The sequence below is a fragment of the Protomyctophum parallelum genome (assembly GCF_964188405.1).
Source record: "Protomyctophum parallelum genome assembly, chromosome: 15".
Classification (NCBI taxonomy): domain Eukaryota; kingdom Metazoa; phylum Chordata; class Actinopteri; order Myctophiformes; family Myctophidae; genus Protomyctophum; species Protomyctophum parallelum.
The window spans coordinates 43,896,644-43,915,785 of NC_139710.1; the positions used below are offsets into that span (position 1 = coordinate 43,896,644).

General features: G+C 42.4%; 1 protein-coding gene across 1 annotated transcript in view; it reads left to right on the forward strand.

The window, feature by feature from the left end:
* The window catches only part of LOC310872060 (transmembrane protein 132C), a 198,609-nt gene that overhangs the window by 120,714 nt on the left and 58,753 nt on the right, over positions 1 to 19,142 (forward strand). The gene's annotated exons all lie outside the window — the stretch shown is intronic.

A 19,142-nucleotide genomic window follows, 5' to 3' on the forward strand; every position in this document is an offset into this window, starting at 1 on the left:
CGTATACAATAGCGTCTCTCTACTGTCTTGCTGTAGCACATTAAATGATAACATTTATCTGCTGTATTCCAACTCCTCTAGCTCATGGTAGTCTAATGCTGAGCAAAGTATATGGTATAGCTCTCTCCAAATTTCATCTTCATGAATACAGATGAATCCTGAAAACAGTAGGGCTGTATTTTACTTTAACCAAGGATGGAGAGTGAACAATGTCAAATGTCAGCTGCCTGAGTAATGAGTGAGTGGATTTGTGCTAATTATATGACTATATTTAAAGAGTCAGCCAGACAATTACATTTCTCTCTTCTTGTGGATTTAGTCCTGTGTGTCTGTGTGCATGACTTGGGCAGAGAGAGAAAGGTTTCAGTAAGAAAACAAGTGTGTGGGAGCTGACAGTATTTTAGCTGATGAACACTGCAGATCCTGTTAGGCTAATAGGAAATGTGATCACATTCTTGGGTTTGATACACGCTCGCTGCAGAAGCCTTTAGTTTGTGCCCACAGTTCATTATAATCGTATAATAAATAGCTCTCAGCCCTTTCTCTATGTGTCGTGCTAGAAACGGGTGAAGAATAAATTATTAATTTAAAAATAATCTGATGCATATTAAAAGTGGGTTTAACTGTAAGTCATTTTTAATCTAATTGGGAAATCTTTTGTGTCCTACGGGAATTAGATGAATGTTAATTAGGTGTGTGGCCACCCTACTTGTTCAGTTGGAAGTACACTTGAAAGTACAATTTGAAATCACATTAAACAACACCTGTTGCTTTTTTAACCACAGTGATACACAGTGTGATAAGTAGGCCATCTCACACAATGTATAAAACCAGTGGCGTGCACAGATAGACACTAGGGGGCGCTAGAGCACCCCCTGCCCTTTTCCCTCTGGACAAATGTGCCCGTTTGTACAGTGTACAGTGTACATTATGTGGACCACGGGGACATTGATCAATTCTTGATAAAAAGCTTCTAATATATTTAGGCCCCAAAATATCACACTATTAAGGCAACCGCCTGGTTCCACGCGCTGCACAAGGTGCCCTTTTTTCACTTGAGCACCTGCCCCTCTAAATGTCTGTGCATGCCACTGTATAAAACAACAATCGATACCAATAGTTACAATGTCTGCTTTGATTTTACTTTAGTTCAATGTGCTGTACCAGTGATTCATTATACTCCCATGTTGACGCAGACAAAATAAGCTGAATTCAATAATGTACTTCAAGTATAATTACAAAATAATTGCAAAGGTTTCACCAAATTAATATTGCCACACATAATACTGTAAATTACGTGGCCTACTTTACCTGCAAGCTCCTTCTTATGTCCTTGGTGTAATGCCTGAATGATTTGGGCCTTTTTCTTATCCTAGTTTAATAACTGTGTTTATAAAGTGTGCTGGCTAAACTCAATAAAGCAGCTGATGTCCTTAGAGTTCTGTTTGTGTTTCGGAACAGTTTCTACATCTCAAGACATTAAACGTGCTTATGCTTAACGATTAATGCATGACATTTACTGAAAAATACGTTCTGCTGCAATCTTTGTATTTCTCATATGCACCCTTTACAACAGGGTGCTTCTTTTGACACAACCATTTAGTATTTCTTCTATTTTTATTCAACTCTGTCACAGTGCTCAAAATTAATGTTGGCTGACACGACATAAATCAAAGGTATTAGTTTAGTATCTGGAAGGAAATGATGGCAGTTTGAGGGATACTGTAGCCTGCTTGAGTGCATCATATCAGCAGCCTGTTATTGCAGCGTTCATGTTAGAAACGGCAGCAGTGAAAGACAAGATTCTTCTTTCCCACACAATACTGGAGCGTTTACGCTCACGCACAGGCACGCGTGTGCATGCACGCATGCACAGTGCACGCATGCGCGCACATGCACACACGCACACGCATACAGTCCAATCTAACACTACTCAAAGTCAGCTCAGGTTAAAGCTGTCATATGAAATGTGTTTGATTAGTGTTGATAGTCTTCAACAGTGTCACATTGACAAGTTAATGTCAGGTTCTCACATCAAGAGCCTCTGTGCTCAAGGGTCTTCATGACCTTCGAGATAATGGAGGTACACACATACGATTACAGGCTTTCATTGCTGTCAGGTATAAGGCCATGTTTGTCACTTAAAGATATACTTTTTTGTACGTAAATAGTCACTTGTGCATAAATCGGAATTTGTGACCAATGTTACCTACTGTAGCAACATGTAAAGGTAGTATACTTGGCTGTCAGTGTAAATATGTTTTTAAAGAAAATATATCCTGATTAACATACCTTTTAGAAATACCGGGCTTTTGCCGGCTAGCAAGGCTGTGATGATCATTTGCAGTACACAGAATAGACTATTGTGTGAAGTTGTGAACTCCTGAAATGAATTAATCTAATTGTAAAACCTTTTCTGTTATTGTTGTTGGCAGCTATTGATTATATTGTTTCAAAAAACACATTAAGCTAGTCTTCTCTTTCTGTCTGTAGACTGTGCATGCGGCTTCAATCTTAAGGAGCTCAGACTTTCTCCCCTGTGGCCACTACATAACACATAGTATATCTCCTTGCATAAGCATGAGGCTCAGAAGCCACAGAGCCAGCTACACACATCAGTGACATTTATCACTATTATTCTCATTCCTGTCTGCCTTTTATTTGACAGTGTTTCAGGGGGAGTTTATGCCTTTTTCTCCTGCTGTCGCTATCTCTCTCTTTCTTTCTGGACAGGCTGAATTGAAAAAGTCCATTGGGTATTGGCCTCTGAGGAGGCATTTCTTTGCGCAACACCCCCCCATCCCACCACTGCAACCCTCAACCGAGATACTCTCTCATCTTGGAATGGATATTCCTCTGTAGGATATAGAAATACTAATGGCCTTACCATACATTATTTTGGGCTACAGTTTCCTCAGTTTTATTTGCACAAGTTTGGGTGTTTCCTCAAAACTGTGGTCGTCTACCTAACTGTTTTTGCACTCAAATGGCCTACTCATACTGTATTATGAGGTATCCATGGCAATGTCGTCTCTCAAGCCTGACAATTCTTCCATAATCTTCGTCTGTCAATTCCATTCACAACTAAATATTTTTCTTTCATATACGGTATATTTTCAAATTTCCATTTCTGCTAAGCAGCAAGCTACATAGGCTTTGACTAATTTGGCGAATGCAAAACAGAAGTTGGGGGGAGGCTGATGGACTGATATGTTGCATTCACATGGGCAGATGCAGAGACGCGTTGTGAATTGATTTGGAGCAGCTACATGCTTCATTGCGTCTTTGCAACGTCATGTTGCTGGCTACCATTGACAATGAATGGTTGACTGCATCTTTAACATCTGCCCGTGTGCACTGTGAACGCACCATTAGGCGGACTCATTTGAAAACGGTGACCCAACAGTCTGTCTGCTGCTTTATTTTTGGAGTGTCCATTGCGGAGCTATGTGTGTCCCTGGGTCCCTGGCTGGCTGTGTCCGAGCACGAAAACAGCGTTCGGTTGGTTTTCACCACCAAGTGTCACTGTTGCGCAGCCTAACACACACATACACACGCGCACATATTAACTGTATATATAAGGATTTCGGGTGTGACAGTACAGTACAATACAGTAGAGGGACCCCCTAGGGACCCCCACACGGTAACTCTGTAATTTCTCAACCGTTTCGGCCCCCTGGGTGCATTCCTGGTCGCACGGGTGTGATTTTTACAGTATAAATGGGGGAGGGCCCCTGGCGATGTCGTCTACATCGCGACTACATGCCCATATATGGAGATCCCAATGATGTCATGTGATGTCACGTGGTGTCGACCATGGCCACATATGGGTGCTTGAAGGACCAATGGGAAATGCCCGTTTTCATAGTAAATGCGACTTGCAGTCGCAATAATAGTATAATGATGACTTCAGGTATGGAGCGTTTTGATGGTTTGTTTTGACTTAAGTACAGTTGATCCATACTAATCCATTCCAACTCAAAGAACAGATGCTGGTGTTTCATGCTAGCCGGTAGATTAGGTTTCATGCTCTCACCATTGGGGTCTCCCATCTCACCACGCAGGGCTAACAAGAGGCTCTCACCTCTGGGGCGCTTACATGTCAAGAGTGGCCCAGGCTAATACACTTCTGACGGGCCCCCCTCGGCCTGTGAAATGAAATTCCCTCACAGCTTAGTGAAATTTCACATGGGTTTCGCCGGCTATTACTTCTGCAGCCAAGGCTTCTTCTGTTTCCTCCTCTGCCAGTTGTCCTCGGACTAAAAGGCTTCTTCTGTTTCCTCCTCTGCCAGTTGTCCTCGGACTAAAAGGCGTTTGCAACTGGAATTGATTCAATCCCTTTGATGTATTATCATCTTCACACAGCTAACCAAAATGCTACTTGAGAAGAGCAGTGCAGAAAGAAAAAGACACAGGGCACTGGGGGTCTCATTTTGATTTGATGGCGGTATATTTAGAAGCTTTAATAAGATCTATCTATCTACCGTATTTATCTGAACTGCCGTATAGCTATGTACGTATGTGAAGTGTTTTGAGCTCTCTTTGTCTTTCAAAGCATTAGGCAGAGATGTTTGTATAGCCTACATAACAAACAAAAAAAGAAAACAAATCCATTAGTGGACTTAACTACGTTCAGCTTTTCCTGTAGCCCTTTGCCACTGGAAGTTGTGAAAGAGTAGCCTATTCATATTTAGGGTTGATCTTCAGACTACAGCAAAACGGAATGCACCAAGCTTGCTTGTTTATTTATATACGGGATAGTTTGAAGAATTTTATCTGTAACCCAATGCCATAATGATGGCATGAATCATCTTTAAATCACACACAGAGTTGTGTGGATGATATTCTGTTTATTTGTAGGAAGTGAAATAACTAACTGAACAAAGTGGGCATGTGGATATGAAAGCACCTCTTTGTATAAAAATGGGATAGATGGAAACACTCTTCCACATGCAAGCAGTTTTCATCTGAAGGCTTTGAAAAAAGTTTTTTTCGGTCATACAAAAATCGGACGAGAAACTTTATTGAACGAGGATACTAGTGGCACTGGGTTGAAGATGCCTATAATGAACACTTTGATCAAAATTTCATCCAAACAAAGAAATGCAATATTCAATTACATTAATCTCACATACTGTAGTGCGTCAAAAACACGGCCATTGCTATAGCCACAGATCCTGACAGATGTTCAAGCACCCACTGTTGTTGTTTACAAGGACCCAAAAGCAAATAATGACTGTGTGTACTTCTACTAGTTTATGAGATGTAACAATAAAAAAATCTTGAATAACTGCATCGCTACTGTCCCTACAGACTCACTGTATGAAGTCCCCGGATTCACTCTGGTGCGCCTAGACAGAGGTGGAGGAGGCGGATACGGCGGTGTATGCGTGTACATTAATGATCTCTGGTGTCGATCCTACTCAATAAAAGTGAGGATATGCGACGATCCCAATGTAGAGATCCTGGGCATGATGTTAAGACCTTTCTACCTACCCCGCAAATTTGGATGCGTTCTGCTGTTTGTTGTTTATGTGCCCCCAAAAGGGCCAGGAAGAGCTGCACAAGCAGCAAAGACCATTGCTGACTGTGTGCATGAGCTCCAACTGCAGTACCCCGACGCACCAGCAGTCGTGCTTGGAGACTTAAACCAGTGTTATCTGGACACTGTGTTGCCGGGATTTGAACAATACGTCAAGGATGCGACAAGGAAAAATAATATTCTATGTGCTATGTAAAAATTCCAAATGCATATGTAGCCAAGATTGGGCCACCGATAGAGACATCTGACCACAATGTTGTGTGCATGAATCCAGTCTATAAATCCAAATTAAAAAGAGGGAAGCCAGAGAAGAAGGTAGTTAGGACATGGACAGATGAAAACAAGGAACAACTACAAGCATGCTTGGACTGGACTGATTGGGACACGTTCAGAGATGGTTCATTGGATGAAATTACCACAGTTACAAATGATTATATACATTTTTGTGTACAGCTGGTTGTTCCTACAAAGGAGATAACAATCTATCCAAACAAAGAAATCATATGTGACAAAAGATATAAAAAATGTAATACATTAAAAACGAAAATGAGGCAGGCAAAATTGGCACATTTTCATTGGACAATTCCTCAAAGTGTACTGAAATACTGAAGGCTGTAACACCTGCCCCCTCAGACAGAATTACCATCACTGAAGAGGATGTAAGGAAAGTGTTTCAGTGTACTAACACAAGGAAAGCTAATGGGCCAGATGAATGCAGTGCTTTTCTCCTCAAAAACTTTGCATCTGAGCTGGCTACAGTGTGGTAACCAATATTCCAAACCTCTGTAGACACACACACAATTCGGTAGGGTTGCGGTACAGAGGATGCGGTTGTGACACTGGTCCACTTAATTACAAAACACCTAGATAAGTCAAATAATGCAAGAGTGCTATTCTTAGACTTTTCTTCAGCTTTCAACACAATACAGTCTGATACAGTCTAGTGTCAAAAATGGTACAGTTGGAACTGAACCCATACTTAATTCACTGGTATGCTTCTTGTCTTACTAACAGAGTACAAAGGATGAAAGTGAACACAACCTTCTCATCAGCATTAACTATTAATGTTGGTGCTCGTGCTCCCCAGGGTTGTGAGAGCTCAGCTGTACTTTTCACCCTTTATACTGACAGTTGTCGTATTGAGGAATGCCTGTCTGAATGTCGCACTGACACACCAGACCAATACATTCTAAAATACTCAGATGATACAGTTTTGATTTCTCTCCTAGATAGTTCCAGTGATCCTGGACTGCACCAACACAGAGTAAACTAGAAAAAGTGCCCTTCCGGGCACAGGTCTCCACCAGGTTATCCACAGATCCGTGCAGTTAGAGGTAAAAACACTTTTCGGCCAGTTATAGCGCCACCTTGAGGCTGAGTTGAAATTGTTCATGTGGCATTTCGTCCTCGGCCTAGTGGGAATGTGGGTGCACAATTTCACGGAAATCACGCGATGTGTTCATGATTTGCAGCATTTTGTTTGAAACTGAGCACTCCTGTGAACTTTGGAAGCCAATCTTAACCAATCAGGATGGAGTCTGATAAATCTGAAAGACCCGTTTCGTTGAATGGCTCTAGAGAGACTGTGTACCAATTTGCGTGATGTTTGGACAAAATCTGTAGGTGTACTGTGCAAAAACTTGTTTTGCACAAAGCGGCCTCCTGGTGGCGCTATAACAGGCCGTTCTGGAAAGTTTGGGGCAGAGGTTCATGGTTGGCATCCAGGGAGTGTGTGTGCAAAATATGGCATCGAAAAACTTGTTTTGCACAAAGCGGCCTCCTGGTGGCGCTATAACAGGCCGTTCTGGAAAGTTTGGGGCAGAGGTTCATGGTTGGCATCCAGGGAGTGTGTGTGCAAAATATGGCATCGACCGGGTTAACGGTGGCCGAGATTAGCTGTTCACGGACGGACGGACGGACGGACGGACGGACGGAGTGCAAAACATACTCTCCCCACATGCCTTCGGCCTGGTGGAGACAATAAGGTTGCTGAATGGAGTGATAAAAACGCTCTCATCATTAACACAAAAAGACAGAAGAGATTGTTTTTGGTACACCACCAGAGATACACAGATCCCCCATTACTATTCATGGTGAACCGATCAACCAGGTATGTTCGTACAAATACCTAGGAGTAGTAATAGACCATCTATTGTCATGGAAAGATCAGATTGATTCAGTGTGTAAGAAAACAATGCAAAGAATCTACTTCCTTCGCCGTTTAAGATCCTTCGATGCTAGTAGACGGATTCTTCTTTTGTTTTTCACTTGTGTTATTATGAGTGTTCTTCAGTACTGTAGTACCACCTGGTATGGATGTTTGTCTGCAGCCCTAATATAAAGTCACAACTGCTGCAACAACTGAACATTTGTTCAAAGATTGTTGGACAACAACTTCAGAAACCTTATACATCCACGTATGATAACAGCATCCTAAGGTTAGCAAGAAATGTCACCTCTAATACTAAGCATGTGTTGTATGGAGAATATAGGTTGCTACCTTCAGGAAGGAGATATGGTGTACCAGCATACAATAAGGTCAGACTAAAGAGGTCCTTTGTCCACCAGTCGACCTTGAGGCTTAATCAGGAGTTGTAGTAGCCACAGGATAATCTAAGCGGTGGATATTGCTCTTGTCATGTATGTAAATTGTCTTGTTCTTTGTGTTATGTCAAATGTGTGTATACAGTATGTGTTCTGCATACTTGGCTGCTGTGTCGCAAGACAAATTTCAGTGTGAACTGACAATAAAGTACTATATCATAATTATCATATCATATCATATCCACCCCCCCCCCCCCCTCAGTCTATATCTCTCCCTTCCAATTCAGGCCTATAATATCAGATTGACTGTAACATATTATGTTACAGTCAATCTGAGAAATGAAGCGAGTTTGCATACTGACTGGTGGGTTTGTGAATTTGACTAACTGATGGGAGGAGGAGCTCTTGTTTTGTTTCAACCAATCATGCTTGGATCAATTTTCCAATTATTTCGGAATGGGTACTAAACGATTACGTCCACCACGGCTTGCCAAATGGGACGGCATGGCAATCAACGCACGAGGCCATTGGCTGTTCGCCATGGTCAGTCGCTCACAATATCATTCCTTCTCAGGGCCTCCTCACGAGGCTGAAGGCTCATTTTGTTTCAACAAGGCAACCTGCCTTGTTGAACAAAACAAGACTCCTCCTATCAGTGTCATTTGTTTCTCAAATTGACTAGCCCACCAGTCAGTTTGCAGACTGACTGACTGGTCAAATTTACTGCGGCATCTACATTTATGTGCCTGCTCTTAGTGTGCCTATGCACTTGGTAATTCTCATTCATTCAGACCTTTATTTATTCTCGAAAGGACATTGAGGTTGCCCTCATTTAGAGTGTCGAAGAGATACAATACAATTTAAAATACAATTTCAATTCACACAATTAATTAAAACAGCTGCAGACATTTTTGTGTAGGTGTACTTGTGTGCCTGCATGTATTGTGTACTGTTTGAGTATTTGTATGCCTAAGTTTGTGTGTGTGCGTAGTCTGCGTACATGTACTGTGTGCGTGTCTTGTGGGTGTGGTGCCTGCCTGCCTGCTATAGTTCTGTTCCAGGTGGAGGAGTATGGGAACAGCACAGTTTCAGGGTGCTTCAAGCACCACTGGAGCCTCAAATTTGATTATTTTTCCACCTTGCAAATAGAAGTCGTGTTGGAGTTTGCATGAGGCTGCTCTCAGAGTGTTGTGGTCCCAACTTAACTGTTCCACCAGGCTGCATTTTGCAACTTATTCATCTTCTCCAACTCCCTTGCAACACATCTCTCTTCATCTCTTGCCTCCACCAGGCCGAAGGCATGGGGATGTACTGTATGTTTTGCACCCTGTCCATCCGTCTGTGTACAGCTAATCTCCGGCACAGATGATGCCAAACTGCATAACACACTCCCTGGATGCCAATTCCGAACCTCTGCCCCCAAATTTCCGGCATGTTAGCACCACCATGAGGCCGATTTTTGCTAAACACATTATTTTTGAGTGGTGCAACGAGTGGTGCAACGTTTACCTGTACCTATGTGTGAGCACGAGTGGTGTGCGCATGCGTGAAATTGGAACGAGAGAAGTATGTGACATGGCTGCCACCTGCTGGACGCGAATCCAACTTGGATTGATATCCATAATAAAGCTAATCGAGAGAGAGAGAGGAGGGGGGAGAGAGGGGAGTTGCACCACTTGGTTCACACAGGTGTGATTTTTTTATATTACTCGTACAGATTTCCTCCACACATAACGCAAATCGGTACACAGTATCCCTATAGTCATGTGATCAACACGGAATGGTCCTATTTTCCATATTCCATCCCAATTGGTATTGCCTTCGAAAGTTTGCAGAATTGGTCCGTTTTGAACAAAATGCCTCAAATCATGAACACAGCGTGCGATTTCTGTGAAATTTTGCATGCACATTCTAGGTGTATGACGTGACTCTTATGTCAGTGGAACAAAGGAGATACAATGCTGGACTGGATCTATAAGATACAGAAGTAAAGATATTGGCCTGGCAATGTCCACTCACACACACACACACACACACACACACACACACACACACACACACACACACACACAGTCACACTGCGTCATCTCTCTCACACTTTCCCTTTTATCTTCTATCTTTCTCTCAACTCCATTTCTCTCGTTCCTCTCTTTCCCCCTCTCTTTCTATATCATTATTTATGTCTCATTCTTTCTCATTTTCCGAGCCCCAGTGTGGGTGTGGAGTGGACACTGAGGCCCTATCACATCAGTGGAAGGGAGATTAAACGAGAGTGTCACACTGACACAATGGCTCTGATAATGGGACAATAGAGCCGGTTTCAATTACAGACCTCCCTCCAGAGACATCTGCTAGAACTGAACTGCCACCACTGACTCTATTACCTAACCCAACCCCCCACGCCTCCCGCCCCCTATCTGTTTATTCTCCCTGACATTTGAATCTGTCTTTCTATAACCTCCTCAAGGCCTAAATTCAATAGCGCTAACCTGCTCCTATCGAGGAAGGCTATTCTTAGCGGGAGCTGAACCACCTGGGGTAAGGTGGCTGATTCTTTAGACTGCGTTATTCCCAAAGGGAGCAGCCGACCGGTGAAATTAGGCTTCTCCTGCCTGAAAAGCATAAAACAAACTACATTTTGAAGAAATTGTAAAGGATGATTCATACATATAGCTTGTAGATCTGAAGTGTAATTCACATGTCAGAAGATGTTGAAGAGCTTTACAGGGGGATATTCTGGAGGAAAGTGATTGACTGACTGACTGACGTGTTTTTGTTAGGAGTTGGTGAAAGACTCGGTGTCAAGAACCAGATTGTAATCCGCCAAATCAAGGTAAATCTCTGCCAGGAAGTGATCTCAAGTTGTACAGTGCATTGTCTTGGCTCATGCTGCACTCTCAAACACATGCATTGTCTAGCTCTCTCCATCTTTCTGATACACGCTGAGGAAGGCTTGATGCCGAAACGCGTCTTTGTTGTTTTCCTGTTTGTCCGTGCATGATGAATTCAAAGTACCTGAAGGACTTTGGAGTGCTGGCTATTTCTTTCTTACTTCGTAGTTTGTGAGCCGTGCACCCGGTAAACTGCATATTCAAACTGAGAGTGCTCGTTTTTCTCCTCTTCTACTCTCCATCTTTCTCTCAGATTTCTGTCATTTAAATGTCTTTGTAATCCACAAAGTATGTTTTATCACCAGGAAAAGTGGGCAATTTGAAACATAATGTTGGATTTTCGTGGGAACACACACACTCACTTTGCGAGACCTTCGCGAAAGGAAGTAAGCTCTGCAATGTCATTGACATTATGGCTACACTGCTTGACTCAATTGTACATGAAACTGAAAAGTAATGGCACGTAGGATGAGATGTACACATCTATATCTGAAAGGTGGCAGACCATGCCAGCATAGTTTCTGGAAAGAGTGTGTGCGTGTGTTTGTACTGCGTGTGTTTGTGCTGCGTTTGCGTGTGTGTGTGTGATAAACCACATGAGATGGGGGTAGAGAGAGAAAAAAATTATTAATCTTTTTTCTTTTTGAGAGTATTTTTCATATTACAAAATATTTGAAAGACTGTTAAAGGCCACAGGAGTAACCTATGTGAATGATTAAATAGCGTGAGGCCCTTTACACAATGGTTTCTATTTGTTGGTGCCTGATCGACTGACTGCATTTGTGAAGGACGCACAGAAGGACAATGTCTCCAAACCATTCTCTGAGTCAACTGCTTTACTGTACTTCAGAGGTCAGAGGTCTCAGACAGCACCTTGTCAGGCCTCCTCCATACTGTACTTCAGAGGTCAGAGGTCTTAGACAGCACCTTGTCAGGCCTCCTCCATACTGTACTTCAGAGGTCAGAGGTTTTAGACAGCACCTTGTCAGGCCTCCTCCATACTGTACTTCAGAGGTCAGAGGTTTTAGACAGCACCTTGTCAGGCCTCCTCCATACTGTACTTCAGAGGTCAGAGGTCTTAGACAGCACCTTGTCAGGCCTCCTCCATACTGTACTTCAGAGGTCAGAGGTCTCAGACAGCACCTTGTCAGGCCTCCTCCATACTGTACTTCAGAGGTCAGAGGTCTTAGACAGCACCTTGTCAGGCCTCCTCCATACTGTACTTCAGAGGTCAGAGGTCTCAGACAGCACCTTGTCAGGCCTCCTCCATACTGTACTTCAGAGGTCAGAGGTTTTAGACAGCACCTTGTCAGGCCTCCTCCATACTGTACTTCAGAGGTCAGAGGTTTTAGACAGCACCTTGTCAGGCCTTCTCCTCCAAGTCTCAGTTACTGTACTTCAGAGGTCAGAGGTTTTAGACAGCAGCTTGTTAGGCCTCCTCCTCCAGAGGTCAGAGGTTTTAGACAGCACCTTGTCAGAGGTCAGAGGTTTTAGACAGCACCTTGTCAGAGGTCAGAGGTTTTAGACAGCACCTTGTCAGAGGTCAGAGGTTTTAGACAGCACCTTGTCAGGCCTCCTCCTCCAAGTCTTAGTACTGAAGTCAGAGATTCAGCCATCTCTTCTCTTGCTCTCTTTCTTTCATTTTCATCTGCTGCTGAGCCTGGTTGTTTTGGCATCAGACCTGATTGCAACACAGCCTGTTACAGATAATTAGTAGGTGAACTAGGCTGCATGGAGTACATCCACAAGTGTAGCGAGTTGAATTAGAACCCATGCTGTCGTCACTGTCGTGTGTCATGTGATGATGTGAATAACATTACTTATGTGCCAGGCTGCCAGCTCCACCGAGAACATTGCGTTGCATCACAATATAAGTCAATTTGCGTCAATTTGATGTTCTACCTGTACTTGCTCCATTGGGTACATTCGGAGTGCTTGTTTTAATGGAGAGCATCGGGAGAGGCGCAATATTCATTGATTATGCATAAGTAGCTGTAGCTTAATTTGTCCACATAGAGTGCTGCTAGTGGTATTAATAAACATAATTTTTATGACGCATGCTGGTTCTATTTACATACAGAGCACAAAACTAATTCACGTAAGTGAGTAGAAAAGGAGCAAATTACAGTTGTCTTCTAAAACCAGTACCTCTAGAGGTTCGTCACAAATTCATACTCACCCCTCGTAGATAATCAAGTTTTTATTTAGCTGATGGAATATACTGTGTGAACAGTATTGGACAGTATTGGAAAGAAAAATATAAATATTATAACTAACTGTCAAATAGAACTGTCAAATAGAAAGTACAGAGGGCAGTAATACACCATTGTATGGCATGGAACAAGCTCCCACTGTACCTTCGTCAGGCAGCCTCTGTAGACATTTTTAAAGCTCAGCTCAAGACCCACTTCTACAACTGCTTTTAATTGACCTTTTATTTTTTGTCCTCACTGTATTGCATTACTGCTTGTTTTTTAATGTCGTTGCCTTGCTTTTCTTTTATTCTCTCTTTTTTTTTTTATATATTTTTTATCCCACGATATTGTAACCCATTTTTCACCCCTGTGTCAATCATCTAATCCTAGATCCTGGGCTCTACACACCCTCCGCCAACCTGGGGAGAGCAACGGACTTAACTCATGCTTCCTTCACGCTTGAGTGTCCAAGTTGCTCCTTTACACCTGACAGGGGGGAGTTTCCCTGGTTGGACGTAGCACGTGGAAGGAACACGTTATTCCAACCAGTTCCTTTCCCCTCCATCAGGCGCCCCGGCTGGCCAGGGGGAGGCAGTTTATTTTCTTTTATTCTCCATTGTTCTGTAAAGCACTTTGAGCTGCATTTCATGTCATGAAAGGTGCTATACAAATAAAGTTTTATTATTATTATTATTATTGTAGCACCGCAATTCAATTACATACTGTAGTAAAATCTTCAAAGTTAATTTACCACTTAGGGCCCTATCTTGTGTCAGAGGCATTAAATCCGTAATTTGGGTATTTAGCATTGTGTAAGAGGATTGCTATTCTGTACCCCGGCCAGCCTAAATCATAGGATAGCTTTGGTTTGGATGTTACAATAATGAAACCAATCACCGTGCCACATGCATTGCCTTTAAGAGAGGACTGCTCAATATCATGGCATATGCTAGAGCCCTTAGAGTGTACAAAATAAAAGTGGGGAAAGTAGTATTAATCAAAGTCTCTTTACTATCACTAGATCTGCTATTTTCAGTTTGGGTCTAATCTGTCTTTTTGGTCTCGGCCTGAAAAGTTTGGGAACCACCGCCCTAGACAACTGTGTGTGTGTGTGTGGTGTGTGTGGTGTGTGGTGTGTGTGTGTGTGTGTGTGTGTGTGTGTAACTCAAGCACCATTCGACCAGTCGACTGTGCTGTGTAACACCGAGGACCGAGGACTGTCAATTTGGTTATACTAGTCCTTACCCATTCTGAATATATGAACAGCAAATGATGTTCAGTGTCGTAATGTGACAGATGGTCTTGGGAAGTTGGGTTGGGCACAAAAGTAGGAAATTTTATTTTGCAAGTAAATGCTGTAGTACAATCATACCCCAAGTACACCATTGATGTGTGACGTAAATTTGGTGGTGATATTCTGCCTATGAATGGAAGTTATTGAATATATTCGTTCACGTTAACATGCCCCCGTCCAACTGTCAGAGCTGGCTTTCAGGTGCCTGTGCCACGCAACCCGCGCGTTGGAAAGAAGAAGAAGTTATGTCGACTGATGCAAGAGTAGCTAGTAGTATCAGGGTCCGAGTTGTTTACCCTGTGTGGGTCTGTTGCGTGGAAAAGTGTGTCCCAGTATTAATCTGTGTCCGTCCCAACATGCATTTCACTGGTGACACGTGATTTGCGGGGAGATGTTGTTTTTTTACGCAAATTAATGTAATTAAGATGAATGTTAAAATGTTTGGCATGTGTAATGCTGGGCAGATTGAGGTTGGAGGACAGGGCTGTGCGGCGCTAGGTTCCGTGAGGCGGTCCGTGCGTCGTGGCGCTGTGAGATGGCGCAGAAAGCAACCGAGTGATTTAGACAGCGAGCGAGCGTCCGCTAAATTATTAGATAGATACCAGCAGTTGTCCAGAACTGAAAATCCAAATTCTCTGTATTTGTCTGTCTGTCCCTTTTATGACCATGTATATGGAGATCCATGACGTCATAGAGTGACCTCCAAGTACTATGATAATGGTACAGCACAAAATACTCTGACAACAGGTATTACATGCGTCTTATCGGACATCGTTCCCAAAAGGAATCAGCTTAGTTATTCTCACTCACTAGATGTGAGTGGATGTATGTTCTTGCCATTACAAAAAGCAAACCTTGCCGATATCTTAGATTGGACGCAACCATCGGATGCAGTGCAACACCGATGCAAACGTAGGCAGCACTGGAGCACCTTTCCGTGAAGGCAACACTCCCAGGCCAATAGCAATTGCTGATGCAACGCACATTCAACATGCTTGATGGCCACAGTGGAGCTTGCCGTTAGCCGGGGCATGAAGGCAGAGCAGTGGGGATGACATGGACACGGCTGATGGTGTCTGAATATCACATTCACCCTGACAGAGTCCTGGTCCTGTTTGGTTGGTTGGTTACATCGTTTGACAGGTCAGCCCGCGGGTCAATTACCATAATCAGCAACACCATGGCGCTTGCTGATGGGCTGTGCACGCTTGAAACACAGTGAAAAGCATTGAAAAGTATTTTTTATTTGACCAGACACCATTTAAACCGCATGCATTGTTGAGTGGAGTCCCTCAGGGCTCTATACTAGTACAGCATCTGTTCTGTATCTCTCAACACTAAATATCTTCTACAAGGTCACAATGTGATGCATTGTGACCTTGTAGATCTGTTATTTTCTGCCAAAGTTTCCCCCACAATATGGATGGTGGGGTTTAAGACTGGTTAAACCTTCTGAAATGTATTTTGGGTTGATTAGCTTACTGCAATGTAATAAAATATTTACATTTCATCCCAAATCAATACCTTGCAAAATATAAAAATCTTGGTTTAGCTGTAGATCACAAAAATGCAAAAAGATGAATACAAAATCTTTCATTGATCTGTTCCCTATGATTCTATCATGTATTTTTGATGCTTTTCCTTGTGACAGTATATCATTGCATGCAGTTATTTTATTTTTCCCCCCACTAGCAAATGCTAGTGATTCATGCTTGAATCTCACCACTGCATGTACTCAAAGCGCACGCACGCACACACGCACGCACGCATGCACGCACGCACGCACACAGACACACACACGCCATACTTTCCATTTATCTAAATTTCAAGGTGTTGTCAGTCGAAGTCAGAGGGTGAAAAGAAGTCCTTGCATTTCATTGTATTATTTCACTCTTGTCCTTGATGCAGTATTTCCATTTCCTCAAGATATTTCATGTTCGTAGCTGGGGGGGGGAGACATATTTCCGTTATAGATATGACAATTTTTCACTGTCTGGAAGTCAAAGTGATGTTAAATTCTACATACAGTACATCACTTCAGTATCATGTTTGTTCTTTATTCCACATTGAACCATAACACTAAATTCACTATCATGTTAGTAATTTATGCCACATTCTTCACTGTTTTGATGGCTCTAGCCATAAAAACCATCATGGAATATATTCCACACATTTCAAATCATTATTCCTGTTGTGTGAAAAAAGATATATTCACAGATGCTATTAAAATCTGCAACTTGGATAAAGCAGGGGGATTATTAGAACATACGTACATTGGGGGGTAGGGATGTCTCGATCAGTTTTTTTTAAATATTTTTTATAGAACACTTATGCCATATCACAATAGTACAATATCCCAAATCACAGACAATATCAAGTCTAATATCATGATATGGATATAATATTGATATTAGGGATGTCCCTAATATCAATATGCTCCCGATCCGATTCCGATCATTTGAAAATGACGTGATCGGCCCCGATTCACGTGATCGGATCAGGACAACCCTAGTTGGGGGGGTGTATTTATGTTTGATTCCCTTATTTGACAGATGTGCACATCTAACATAATAACTCGTATATTGTTTGTGCATGCTTGTATTTGTGCCAGTATATCTCCTGCAAGTTTTGTTGGTGTGGCACAGCAAAAGTCTGAGTGTTCATTTATTTTTCTATATACAGCTTTTGTCCCCACACATCTCAATATTTGCCATTGACGATGAAAGGAGAAATTAGGTCAAATGTCCGCCAAATATGACGTAAATCTTGTCCCCACAGGTCTCATATTTGCCATTGACAATGAAAGGAGAAATTAGGTCAAATATCTGCCAATTATGACGTAAATCTTGTCCCCACACATCTCATATTTGCCATTGACAATGAAAGGAGAAATTAGGTAAAATGTCCGCCAAATATGACATAAATTTGTGGCAACACAAAGCGCCCTTCACTTCGCACGGGTGTGATTTTTATTTTATGCCAATTGCCTAAGCTGTAATCCTGGGCACTCTCTCCCGCTGCCAACCTGTGGAGAGCCCCGACCTGAGCTCATGCTTCCTTCAATGCATGAGGCGTGAGCAGGTCGCTTCTTATCACCTGACAGGGTTGGTTTCCCCAGTTGGACGTAGCGAGTGGAAGGAACACATTATTCCAACCAGTTCCTTTCCCCTCCATCAGGCACCACAGCTGACCAGGCAGTATAGAGACCAGGATTACTGCATGTTTTTTTGTCGGCCATTTAAGATAATGGCTACCATAGGCTCTATGACATCATTGTTTGCTTGATGAAACCACTCGCTTTATTTGTCTTCAAACACAAACAGGCATCTGTTCATTCACAGCATTTTTACATGTTATGCAAGTCTGTGCTGTGATATGGCTCATGGACATGGTAGTATACATTGTTGTGATTATGAAATCAGTTTGGTTGTCATTTTAATTATTTATGCATACCTCTGTTCTGGGCAAAAAAGAAAATTGGGCTGTTGTGCAGTTGTGCTCCAATGCATAACAAATAATGCATTCTTTCGGAATGAAAACACATATTATGAGAGTGTGAAGGAGGGGCTGGGGGGGTTAATGATATGGTATTTAAATGAATACCAGACGGGAGAATAAAATGATTGAGCATGTTACATGTTTACTCAGATGTCTTTCCAAGATGTACCACATACAGTATCGTATTCTTGTTACTAAACAAAGACTAGATTTTCTTCCCCTGATAATTCATAAAAAGCAATTTGACAAGCTGCCATTTGACATGCAAGACATGGCTAATGCTTAATTTATACTGGAGTGCTAGCAAAACAGCAGATCTACAAGCTCACAACTTGTAACATTCATGACACATTGTGGGCTCTTAAATCGACAATGTTCTGCATGCAACACCTGCGCGCTAAAAGTATAAATCAAGCTTAGCAGATCTTGTGCCATTTCCCATCGCCTCTTGCTCCCATGTAAAACTGACCTTTCCTGCCTCCTGGCTATATTTAAACCCCTGAGCACCGAAGACTTATGGTGCCATGGGGAAATTTTATTATCGACGGTTTCCATTTGTCAGACTTAATTCAGCCTTGCCATAGATCCTGCTGCAGCATGCCATATATTTACACTCTGCAACTGCAAACAAGGGCAGCGGTGACAAACCTATATAGCCTTCATGGCTTTAGCAGGGTTGACGCCTGCCGAATCATTCCTTTGAACTGCTTCACGATGCAACGGGCAGCTTATAGACTGTATTTACAGTGCTCATCAAAGGAGAATATGCACAGTAAAAGAGGATGGTATTATTCCATGAACCACAGAGGTGAGAGGGTCAAACACAGAAGGGCATTTTCACAAACTACAGTTGGTCCCTGTCATCAGTCTTTACTATTTGCTGTGAAAGACTGACACCCATTTCACAACAGTGGTATTCCTTTTCCTCCTTCAGAGAAAGTGGTGAGGTACAGCGAGGAGTTAGGCAGAGGCAGAGCCAGCAAAAGTGTTGCGGGAACATTGAAAAAAGTTAAACTTTTTCACTGCAGAGACAACCAGAAGTTCAATGTTTTCTGAACTACACTCAAAAAAGTAAAACAATCGCCTTGTAAGTACGACTATTAAAAAAAGGTATATTAGCTTAATAAAATCTGTGAATATCACTTATGGGATCCTTTTAGTTGGATATACAATAATTA